At 44.3% G+C, this 8,806-nt stretch overlaps 1 non-coding gene across 1 annotated transcript; it reads right to left on the reverse strand.

Annotated features, from left to right (window-relative positions):
- Positions 1-7,786: 7,786 nt before the first annotated feature.
- Positions 7,787-7,870, reverse strand: Trnas-gga (transfer RNA serine (anticodon GGA)). Its single transcript is given in 2 exon segments — positions 7,787-7,821; positions 7,831-7,870. It is a non-coding gene; the product is annotated as a tRNA-Ser (tRNA).
- Between the last annotated feature and the right edge of the window lie 936 nt (positions 7,871-8,806).

Consider the following 8,806-nt stretch of genomic DNA (forward strand, 5'->3'; position numbering starts at 1 on the left):
GCCTGTCGCGACACCACTGGAGGCGGGCTGCACGATGTTGGGGCGTGAGTGGAAGACGGCCTAACGGTGTGCGGGACCGTAGCCCAGCTTCATGGAGACGGTTGCGAATGGTCCTCGCCGATATCCCAGGAGCAACAGTGTCCCTAATTTGCTGGGAAGTGGCGGTGCGGTCCCCTACGGCACTGCGTAGGATCCTACGGTCTTGGCGTGCATCCGTGCGTCGCTGCGGTCCGGTCCCAGGTCGACGGGCACGTGCACCTTCCACCGACGACTGGCGACAACATCGATGTACTGTGGAGACCTCACGCCGCACGTGTTGAGCAATTCGGCGGTACGTCCACCCGGCCTCCCGCATGCCCACTATACGCCCTCGCTCAAAGTCCGTCAACTGCAAATACGGTTCACGTCCACGCTGTCGCGGCATGCTACCAGTGTTAAAGACTGCGATGGAGCTCCGTATGCCACGGCAAACTGGCTGACACTGACGGCGGCGGTGCACAAATGCCGCGCAGCTAGCGCCATTCGACGGCCAACACCGCGGTTCCTGGTGTGTCCGCTGTGCCGTGCGTGTGATCATTGCTTGTACAGCCCTCTCGCAGTGTCCGGAGCAAGTATGGTGGGTCTGACACACCGGTGTCAATGTGTTCTTTTTTCCATTTCCAGGAGTGTAGCACGCTGCTTGTAACGTGAGTCGTATGTACACGCTATTTTGACGCTGTACTACGGCTCTGCCATCTGTAACAACGTTTCGTAACTTCACCGGCACACAGAACAAACATAAAATATGGAGCACCAACATGCACGTTTGTCATGTGTATTAATGGCTTTTTTTTTTTTAATTTGGGGCATTACTTATTGAACGACTCTCTACATGTATTGTACACTGACGTGCCGAAACGTTAATGTCGCTTGATAGCATGTTGATACACCTTTGAAACACAGTGCAACACAGATTCTGCGTGGCACCAATTCGACGAATTGTTGGCAGGCTTCCTGAGATATGTCGCAAGAAATGCCTAGGCACAGGTCGCGCGCTTCCTTTAAACTATGTGCCGGTGGATTGTGGGCACGAGGCTGGCACCCGATAGCGTCCCACACGTGCTCCATCGGGTACAGATCAAGTGAATTTGGTGGTGAACACTCCACGTGAATGCAATGTCATACTTCTCAAAAGACTGTTGTACAGTTATTCTAATTTTGTGACACGAACAACTGTCCTGTTGGAAGAAACCTAGTCTTTGTCGAAGGAGTGTTTCAGGTAGTCTGCGGGTAGACCACAGCTTTCGTGGCGTATTGAGTTACTACCGCAGGATCGTTGGAAGCCCAGATGAAAGTCCCCCACTGCATAATACTGCCCCCACCGGCCGGCCTCTGTGGTACAGTGCGTGTTTCCAAAAACTGGTTTCCTGGAATACAGCGTGTCCAAATATTACCACCGACCTAGTGGAACTATAAACGTTTGCGTTAGTGCACAGTCAGTTTAGAACGATCCCGTGCCAGCTGCAGTCGCAATTTACGATTCCGCTAGGTCAACATGGTGACACAAACAGGCTCCCTGCCGCGGAGTCACACGTTCTAAACTTGACGATGAATAGTGTGTATCGAAACATTTGACCTTGACCTAGCACTGTACTCTGTCGTGAGATCTGCCACACACCGCCGCACTACCTGGCTAAGAGCGGGCAAGTCTCCGACATGGAGTCTAACTACTTGTGACTTACTCGTGGTTTCGCTGTGCTTCAACCACTTGCCATAGTGACGGCAGTAGCACGCGAAAGGCAGACAAACCTCTCCGTTTCCTTAAATCTTCCCCGGCGCCATGCTGTAACAGTCTGCCTTTGTCAGTCACTTATATCAAGGGACACGCACACTGGCAGCTCGTATCGTCGTTACAATTATTGTCCATTCGTCACTGCTCCGCTTACGAATAGTCCTTACCACATCACGTGTCCGTACCCCACCAGACGACATTCATTCTGCCGTTCCTCAGTGGTCACAATGTCCCGATTCCTTAGTTTATCTAACGCATGGGCGCAGATAGAGTGTCAGGGTTAATCATAGGTTACAAATCGAAAGTAAGATATTACCTTGGCGCCAGGTTTAAGTTGCTGGATTATGAGCTATCCTGTAGTGGTCTACCGTCGAAAGGTCAGTGGACTATTTCGCGTTCTGGTCTGACAAATGTGAATACTCAAATCCTGCATGCATGTTCTATTTCCTGATGTATCATACGAATGTATAGGCCACGCGGTGAAATTTCATCATAAAAACAGTAATAGTGTATCGAAAAAAGAAGAGAGGTGCTGAGAATCAGTATCAAATAACGTCCTTTTTACTATGAACGTATTAGATATGTAAACTTTTCGATTGGGGCTCCGTCTAATCTAACTCAAATTTCACCAAAGGCCAGTCTTAGCTCCTTCGTTCTTTGTTCGTGTATTCGTGGGTCGACATGTTAATTACTGCACTTGGCAACGTTCGTAAACAGGCTGTAACCATTCACTGTTGATACTGCAACATACCGTGTAAAAATGTTGCGTAGATATCAAGGCGAGTTCCGAATAAAGTACCACAAACTCAAAAATACACTCACGTAAATGTAGAAATAATCGAATGCAAATAATCAGTTAAACATTACATTTGATAGCTGTTAACCACACACTTAAGGCCAGAAGTGACTCATGACTTTTCGTCAGTGTATGAGTAGCTTCAGCATAGTTTTTGTTTTGTGACCCAATACAGAATAAAAGTTTATAGGTAATAGGTCGTTCAGCCAGTAAACATCTTTATCCTCAAGGAACGCATTTCGCTTTCGTAATGTTACGGAAGTTGGTCGGCGATAGAAATATCTTGCTGATTGCTCACATGCGCAGGTAGAAGGAGAAGCTGAGATTCTACGCTTTTCCATTTGCCGACGTGTGAAAAAACACGAATAAATGTACGTGAAAAGTGTGTAACACGCGCAGTAATTTATTTTTTCCATCATTCCAGGAGTGTCTGTACTTCTTTTTCCGAAAATCGCGAAAAGTTTAGCATTTATCAGAATATTTTTATTTTTAAACGAAAAGTCAGTGATGTTATTTTAGTTGAAACAGTGACTTAAGATTATTGTTATTTTTACAATGTTACGAAATGTGTGTACTTTTTTATGATAACTTTCAATAGACTGTAATATAGGAACCCGCAACCACTGCCGGGGTAAACGTTAAGATATTGCATACCGTGGGATGACAGTAGGCTCATACCGCAATTATATTATATACATATTTGCTATTATTTCGTAAACGGACTCATGTTTATTCGAACGTCTTTGCTTCTATTAACGCATACTTCCAGCGGTGTGCGTTTCCACCACTAATTGTGATACATCTGTACATAAATTATTCATTTGGGCGTGTCTATAAATTTTGGACTAGCGCTGTTTGTTTTTCGTCCCAGACAGTCATTTCCGTCACCTGGGCCTCAAATCTGTCTGCTAACGTGACACAGCTTAGCAGAAACAGTGAATTGACTAACTCGATACACACTGCGGTGACGTAATTCGTGGGATAGCGATTTGCTCATATACATATGGTGGTAGTACCGCGTACACGAGGTATAAAACGGCAGTGCACTGGCGGAGGTGTCATTTCTACTCAGGCAAGTCACGCGGAAAGGTTTCAGACTTTATTATGGCAGTACTATCGGCATTAACAGACTTCGAACGTAGAATGGTGGTTGGAGCTAGAAGCGAATACCAATTTTCAGGAATTAGCCCTCAGCAGAGACAACGCAGTGGCCGACAGCCACCACTTAACGATCGAGAGCAGCGGTGTTTGTCTGAAGTTCTAATTGTTGACAGACAAGGAACAAGGCGTGGTTGGTTGGTTGACTGGTTTTGGGGAAGGAGACCAGACAGCCTGGTCATTGGTCTCATCGGATTAGGGAAGGATGGGGAAGGAAGTCGGCCGTGCCCTTTCAGAGGAACCATCCCGGCATTTGCCTGGAGTGATTTAGGGAAATCACGGAAAACCTAAATCAGGATGGTAGGACGCGGGATTGAACCGTCGTCCTCCCGAATGCGAGTCCAGTGTCGAACCACTGCGCCACCTCGCTCGGTTGAACAAGGCGTGAAATAACCGCAGAAATGAACCTGGGACGTATGACGAACGGATTAGTTAAGAAAGTGAGCGAAATTTGGCCTTAATGGGCTAAGGCAGGAAACAATCGGCGCGAGTGCCCTCGGTAACAGCACGACATCGGCTGCAGCTCCTCTGCTGGGCTTGCGACCATATCGTTTGGACCCTAGATGAGTGTAAAACCGTAGCCTGGTCAGATGAGTCCCGATTTCAGTTCGGAAGAACTCATGGTATGGTTTGAGTGTGGCACAGACCCTACGAAGCTATGGCCACAAGTTGTCAAGAAGGCACTGTGCAGGTTGGGTGGTGACCCATAATGCTGTGAGCTATGTTCAGAAGCAATTGATTGGTTCCTCTGATCAAATTGAACCGACCATTAACTGGAGAAGGCTACGTTCGGCTACCTGAAGAGCATTTGCAGCCAATCAGGTACTTTATATCCTCTGAGAACGACGCAATCTTTCTGGATGAAAATGCGCCATGTTACTGGACCACAATTACTCGCGATTGGTTTGAAAAGCGTTACGAACAGTTCGAACGAACGATTTTGCCACCCAGATCACCCGGCGTGAATCCCATGGAACTTCTATGCGACATTACGGAGAGGTCAGTTCGTGCAGAAAATCTTGTGGCGGCAACACGGCTATAGAGGCCGCATGGCTCAGTACTTCTGCAAGGCAGGTACAGCGATTTGTTGAGTCCATACTACGTCAAGGTGCTCCACTATGCCGGGAAAATAAAGATGTCAAACACGATATTAGGAACTATCCCAAGACTTTTGTCAACTCAGTGAATACTCAAAAATGTATTGAATTTATTTTATTCAGCTGTTCATTTTACTTGGCAAGATGGGATCTTTAGGCTCCCTCTTACATCTAATCAGACACTTTTAGTGAATCATCAACACGGTCTGTGTAGCGCTTGTGCAGGGTATAATGGAATACATGTCCAGAAGTAATGATATCTGGCGTTCTCCAAGGAAGTGTTATAATCCCCCTGCTGTTTCTAAACTATCAAATATAGGAGGTCCAGTGAGTAGCCCATTTAGATTGAAAACATCGCACTGAAGTAGTTGTGCAGAAGGCTAAACAAATAGTGCATCGTCTAAAGGTTCTGACAATAGAAAGCAGTAATTCTTCTAAAAAGACTGCCTACGTCACGCTTTTCCGTTTTCTTCTGGAGTAATGCTGTGTAGTACCCGATCCTTACCAGTTAGGATCCATATATGAGATGGAAAACGTTCAGACTGTATTGTCGCTAAAGAGGGGTAAAGAGTGGTGCAAGTCCATTACCTCCACTTTTCTGCCTATAATGCTCCTGTAATTAATGATCCAAACAAACAGAAAGAAAGGTTCATCTCTAGTAAGAAGCCATATGGTTGGATATTTCTGGTATCTCAAATGCAGATTCTTCAGCACTCATTTAACTTTAGGACTCTGTATCTCACAATGAACAAAAATGGACTTGTACCACAATTTAAATAAGCCTTTCATATGATATCCGAGTTGTGGTGCCCATAACTATAACAGTGTTTTTCGTTGTTGTCATATCTTTTCGTGAAATTTCATTTCTAAACCATCTCCTCCGAATACTGAAATAATTTTTGTTCCCTCTAACATCGGGAGATATTACTATCGTAGTAAAATAAGTGGAAACAGACCTTACACGGAAAGAATTAGGTATTTATTAATCTTAAATGTTACTTGAAACTGGAATGGTTGAGAAAAAATCTGAAGGTGGTGCTCCAAACCATCTGCCATGCATTTAACTGGGAATTGCATGGTAATTGTTTAAATGTAGATGTAGGTGTATATCTTTGGCCGTTTCACACTGATTTCTAGTCGACCATGCTGTAACTCAGTGAAACGTGCATCTTCTCAGGTTTATCGATTCCGATGGATTAGCGAGGTCTTAATTTACTGAGTGTCGGTTTGAAAGCCTCGTTTAAAGCGGAAGCTCCTTCCCTGCTCATTAAGATCTCCAACACCCTCACTTCGATAAACTCCTTAATCACTGCGCCTGGAGAACTCGAAGCCGGCGCCTTGCTGATGGAGCGGCCGCGTCTCGTTTCATCATTAGACAGCAGGCGAGGCTCGGTAACTGTTCGTCTGGCCAGCTTTGTCCGCTGGGGGGGGGGGGGGGGGTTGTGTCTCTAGTGCCGTTTGCGCCCTGCCCCTCTCGCTCCAACAGACCGTCTCAGATAGGACGCGCAACGCCTACCCCGAATGCGATGGAACTTAAAAAAAAAAAAAATGGCTGTAAGCACTATGGGACTTAACAGCTGAGGTCATCAGTTCCCTAGACTTCGAACTACTTAAACCTGACTAACCTGAGGACATCACACACAGCCATGCCCGACGCGGGATTGGAACCTGCGGCCGTAGCAGCTGCGCGATTCCGATCTGAAGCGCCTACAACCGCTCGGCTACAACGGCCGGCGCGGCGGTATTAATTTCCGAAGTTCTATATTGTCTACAACTTTAGAATAAACGCTCGCTTATTGAATTTATTAATTACTGCGTTTCAGGAAACTATAAATATGGTAAACTGAGTAACTGTACTTTTCATTCTAAATTTGAGGGGCTGTGCTTAGTCTCTGATAATAACAACGTTGTTCATGTTCTAATTTGTATAGTTTCTGTTGTGCTTATGTTTTCTTTATGTAGTAAGAGCCATAACTGTAACATTTTCGTATACTAAACTTAATCTTCCATCAGTTTTCGTGCAACTTTTGCACTGAGCAAAGTCCTTATGGCAAGTGCTATGATTCTCGTATGTCACCGTCTTGCCCGACGAGTTGAACTACATTAAGGACATGTATTCTTAATTGCGTGTATGAACGGCCATCAGCTATATAATGGAATCACAGTGACTTATTTTCCACCTATCGCGAGCGGTCGCCTTACCCTTAGGCTTACGGCGAAGCCCAAACTTTCATACGTCGTGAACCATGCGTCTACAACCTTTAGTCGTGCATCCATTATACGTCTTCCCGTACAGGCAAGATAGTTTACTTTTAAGTCGCGTGCACCGTGTGGGCGGATAAAGACTAAATTGGACCTGCAATGATGTCCACTGGAGATTACATCGTAATTTGGAACAACAGCGACATTGCAGCATAGTATTTATCGCCCGACATCGGGCAATCTACTTCTAAATAAAATGTCTCGCTTGCACGGGAATAAACATAATGGATATAAGAGTATAGGTTGTAGACACGTGGTTGAAGAGATATCGAAGTTTGGGTCTGGCCTTGAGGCTTGCTTGTTGTTGTTATGGTCTTCAGTCCTAAGACTGGTTTGATGCAGCTCTGCATGCGACTATCCTCTGCAAGACTCTTCATCTCCGAGTAACTACTGCAACCTACATCCTTCTGAATCTGCTTAGTGTATTCATCTCTTTGTCTCCCTGTACGATTTTTACGATTTTTACCCTCCTACACACTTCCATCCAGTTTTAAATTGGTGATCCCTTGATGTCTCGGAAAGTGTCGTACTAACCGAACCGTTCTTCTAATCAGGTTGTGCCACAAATTGATCATCTCCCCAAATCCAAAAAAATGATTCAACTGGCTCTGAGCACTATAGGACTCAACTGCTGTGGTCATCAGTCCCCTAGAACTTAGAACTACTTAAACCTAACTAACCTAAGGACATCACACACATTCATGCCCGAGGCAGGATTCGAACCTGCGACCGTAGCGGTCTCGCGGTTCCAGACTATAGCGCCTAGAACCGCTCGGCCACCCGGGCCGGCCCCCAATTCCATTCAGTACCTCATTAGTTACGTGTACTAACCCACCTGACCTTCAGCATTCTTCAGTAGCACCATGTTTCAAAAGCTTCTATTCTCTTCTTGTCTAAAATGTTTATCGTCCATGTTTCACTTTCACAAATGGCTACCCTCCATACAAATACTTTCAAAAAAGTCTGACACTTAAATCGATACTCAATGTTAACAAATTTCTCTTCTTCAGAATCGCTTTCCGTGCCATTGCCAGTCTACATTTTACGTGTATATCCTCTCTACTTCTACCAACCTCAGTTATTTTGCTCCACAACTTGCAAAACTCATCTACTATAAGTGTCGTTTCCTAATCTAATTCCCCCAGAATTACCTGATTTAATTCGACGACATTCCATTATCCTCGTTTTTGATCAATCGATGATTGTTTTAAAATGCTGTAGCTCAGAAATTATACAACCTAGAGAGCTCAAACCGGCACCATTATTTTCCTCTAAAAATTCCCTTGAATTTGATATGTAACATGACTATGCTACCTAAATCTGAAAATTTTAAACTATTCAAAATAATTTTTTTTTAATTTCCAGAATACGTTCCCTCGGATTTTTTATAAAAATTGTATGTGTTGTCCAGTCTAACTGACTACATGCATGCATGCAAAATTTTAAGATGGGACCTCAAGGAGTTATTGTATAAAATAATATTTTACCACCACAATACAAACTAGTGAGGTGAAAAGTAGACTACTTCTAGGATATGAATATTTAGGTAGGTCTATGTAATTCTAACAAACTTAAATTATTATGTTGGCCTTTTTATGCAGCACTACCCTCTTATTGTTTGTTAATTCATCAAATGATATTTTAATGCAAGTATAAAATATTTACAAAAATAATAAACTTAAGAATCTTACGATTTTATACGACATTCACTTTTTATTATAA

The sequence above is a fragment of the Schistocerca serialis genome, chromosome 6 (genome assembly GCF_023864345.2).
Source record: "Schistocerca serialis cubense isolate TAMUIC-IGC-003099 chromosome 6, iqSchSeri2.2, whole genome shotgun sequence".
NCBI lineage: Eukaryota > Metazoa > Arthropoda > Insecta > Orthoptera > Acrididae > Schistocerca > Schistocerca serialis.